This window comes from Marmota monax, unplaced genomic scaffold, assembly GCF_021218885.2.
Source record: "Marmota monax isolate L192 unplaced genomic scaffold, Marmota_monax_Labrador192_F-V1.1 WCK01_AAM20220418_F8-fsc00117, whole genome shotgun sequence".
NCBI classification, from domain to species: Eukaryota; Metazoa; Chordata; class Mammalia; order Rodentia; family Sciuridae; genus Marmota; species Marmota monax.
In genome coordinates, this window is record NW_026693023.1 from 3,646,655 (window position 1) to 3,650,616 (window position 3,962).

At 36.1% G+C, this 3,962-nt stretch overlaps 1 pseudogene; it reads right to left on the reverse strand.

The window, feature by feature from the left end:
- Positions 1-421: 421 nt before the first annotated feature.
- On the reverse strand, positions 422-1,305 carry LOC124098461 (cytochrome b5-like; annotated as a pseudogene).
- Positions 1,306-3,962: the final 2,657 nt, after the last annotated feature.

A 3,962-nucleotide genomic window follows, 5' to 3' on the forward strand; every position in this document is an offset into this window, starting at 1 on the left:
CTCTCCTTTTTTTTTTGTTAGGGTGGCTAAGGGTTTGTCGATTTTATTTATTTTTTTCAAAGAATCAGCTTTTCGTTTTGTCAATTTTTTGAATTGTTTTTTTTTCTTTAATGTTACTTTTAAAAATTCTGATTGGTTATATATTACAATGGACTGCATTGCAATTCATATTACACATATACAGCACAATTTTTCATAAGCTGTATACAAAGTATATTCATACCATTCATGTCTTCATACATGTACTTTGTATAATCATGTTCACCTCATTCCACCATCATTTCTAAACCTATGCCCCCTCCCTTCCCCTCCTATTCTTTTGCCCTATCTAGAGTTTGTCTATTCCTCCCAGGGCTCCCCCCTCCCCTCCCCACTATGAAAGAGCTTGATGCTGGTTATTTTATTTTTTTGAGCTATAATTTCTGAGCCTTTATTAATTTCCTTGAAAAAGAAATGGCATTGGAAATAGGGGGTAACTGCATATGAACTGCTCAACAATGATGAGGACGCTCCAAGGGCTGTGCCCTCGCCTCAAGTCACACATGAGCTGGACCTAAATGATTAGCACATACATGACCAGAGATCCTAACCACTGAAGAAAAGCCTACACTGAACAGACAGGCAACATGGTGGTATATTTTAAAAGCCAGGTATATTTTTATAAGATCATGCTTACAATAAGTAAATTACGCAGTGAGAAAACATCAAAACAAAGCTGATGAATAAAAAGGCATATTTGAAAAGTTTAAGAGTAGAAAGAATAGTTGTTTTTGTTTTGTTTCTAGTGTAGGAAGAAGAGGAACATATTAAAATTATTTTTTCAGGTGAAGGTTTCTGTCAGTCAAAGTAATTAACACTGTCTTCTTTTCTCCTTTTTCCAAAGCAGCCTTTTCCTTCTACGGCTTCTGAGAAGTCTGCCATGTAGAGGTGATACATCAGGGCTACAGCCAGGGCTGAGACAGCTGGGATCACCCAGTTGGTCCACCAACTGGAATTAGACTCAACAGTAGTAATAAGAGATTCCCGAAGGCTTAGCTAACTTAGATCTGTCATCTGGATGGAGCTCCCCGATGATGTATGTCTTGGACAGTTCTCTAGCATCAGTAGAGTGCCCGACATCCTCGAAGTTCTCTGCAGCATCACCCCCAGCTTGTTCTCTTAAGACTTCTTCTCCACCAGGATGCTCTTCCAGAAATTTAGTCAAAGCACCTTGTGGTGCAGGATCACCCAGGTGCTTTTGCTGTTGTGCTTCTGGATCTCTTCCAGGGTGTAGTACTTTACAGCCTTGTCCGACTGCTCGGCCATCTCGTACCAGGTGAGCCTCCAGGCCCTGCTCACACAGCCCTCACGGGTGGAACACACACAGCCGATGCTGGTTATTTTAAAGAATCATAATAATATCCATTATTTATCAGGTGGTTAGTACGTGCCCAATACAAAACACTTCATGAACTAGATTTCTTTTTAAAGTCATGTTTGTTGAGATATAATTTATATATGGTACAATTTACCCCATTTGGTTTTATAGTTATATGAATTTTGATAACACAAATATAAAAAATGACAACATATACATATGGATACATAGTTCTACAGTCAAGATACAGACTGTTACCTTGTTTTCCTTTACTTCCTTTTTTTAAACAAATAGAGAAATTGATTTTAATATATCTTTGTTTAAACCAATGGATTACCAATATAATTTGCAAAGAAAATAATTGTTAGTAAGATATTTCATGTTCATTTTCTTTGTTCTAGTAATTCTTTGGATTCTAATGTCAATTTAACACATAGCACACCACAATTCAGACTAGACACTTTTCAAATACTCAGTGGCCTCATGTAACCAATGGCTGCCATATTGACTCCTTTCTCCATCTTTCACCTTTTGGTGAGACATATGCTCTAGGCTGCGTGATAAGTCTCCTTGTTATGTGGTTTCTTAATGAGTTCTATCATAAAAGGGCACCAAAGAGATAAACTTAGAATGAAAATAGTAGAGTGAGGTGTTTTATTCCTCCCTATAAGACTCTATTAGACTGTGAGTTGGTTTTTACATTCTTTTGGTGGGACTAACTTCAGTTAGGTCAACTTCTCCTACAAGTTTTTCAAAATGGCTCTCTCTTATTTCACCTCCTACCTCTCCAAGTTTACAGAAGGAAAGGTGCTTCACAAAATTTGTTAGTTACCCTCAACCTTGCCCTTACCTTTATAAATACCATATTAAACAATTTATACTCTGATTGATTTTTTTTCATCCTCAAATCTTAAATAATGGCTTTTAAATTATAAGAGTAAAATGTACCTCATTTCATATCACAGGCAATGTATATACACATACCAGATTAATTATATTAAAACTTTTTAGTTTGAGTAAGTCCCATTTGTTGATTCTTGTTTTTAACTCTTGTGCTATGGGTGTCCTATTAAGGAATTTGGAGCCCGACCCCACAATATGTAGATTGGAGCCAACTTTTTCTTCTATCAGACACAGAGTCTCTGATTTGATATTAAGCTCCTTGATCCATTTTGGGTTAACTTTTATGCATGGCGAGAGAAAGGGATTCAGTTTCATTTTGTTGCATATGGATTTCCAGTTTTCCCAGCACCATTTGTTGAAGATGCTATCCTTCCTCCATTGCACACTTTTAGACCCTTTATCAAATATAAGATAATTGTAATTTTGTGGATTGGTCTCTGTGTCCTCTATTCTGTACCATTGGTCCACCTGCCTGTTTTGGTACCAGTACCATGCTGTTTTTGTTACTATTGCTCTGTAGTACAGTTTGAAATCTGGTATCGCTATACCTCCTGATTCACACTTCCTGCTTAGAATTGCTTTTGCTTTTCTGGGTCTTTTATTTTTCCATATGAATTTCATGATTGCTTTATCTATTTCTACAAGAAATGCCGTTGGGATTTTGATTGGTATTGCATTAAACCTATAGAGAACTTTTGGTAATATCGCCATTTTGATGATGTTAGTTCTGCCTATCCATGAACAGGGTATATTTTTCCATCTTCTAAGATCTTCTATTTCTCTATTTAGGTTTCTATAGTTTTCATTGTATAAATCTTTCACCTCTTTTGTTAGCTTGATTCCCAAGTATTTTATTTTTTTGAGGATATTGTGAATGGGGTGGTTTTCCTCATTTCCATTTCAGAAGATTTGTCGCTGATATACAGGAATGCCTTTGATTTATGCGTGTTGATTTTATATCCTGCCACTTTGCTGAATTCATTTATTAGCTCTAGTAGTTTCTTTGTAGACCCTTTTGGGTCGGCTAGGTATAAGATCATATCACCCGCAAATAGTGATAATTTAAGTTCTTCTTTTCCTATTTTTATGCCTTTAATTTCATTTTTCTGTCTAATTGCTCTGGCTAGTATTTCAAGAACTAAATTGAATAGAAGTGGTGAGAGAGGGCATCCCTGTCTTGTTCCAGATTTTAGAGGGAATGCCTTCAGTTTTTCTCCATTCAGAATGATGCTAGCCTGAGGCTTAGCGTATATAGCTTTTACGATGTTGAGGTAAGTTCCTGTTATCCCTAGTTTTTCTAGTGTTTTGAACATAAAGGGATGCTGTACTTTGTCGAATGCTTTTTCTGCATCTATCGAGATGATCATGTGGTTCTTATTTTTAAATCTATTGATGTGGTGAATAACATTTATTGATTTCCGTATATTGAACCAGCCTTGCATCCCAGGGATGAATCCTACTTGATCATGGTGCACAATTTTTTTGATATGCTTTTGTATTCGATTTGCCAGGATTTTATTAAGGATTTTTGCATCTAAGTTTATTAGAAATATTGGTCTGTAGTTTTCTTTCTTTGAAGTGTCTTTGTTTGGTTTCAGGATCAGGGTGATGTTGGCCTCATAGAATGAATTTGGAAGAGCTCCTTCTTTTTCTATTTCTTGAAATAACTTGAAAAGTATTCGTATTTATTCTTCTTTGAAAG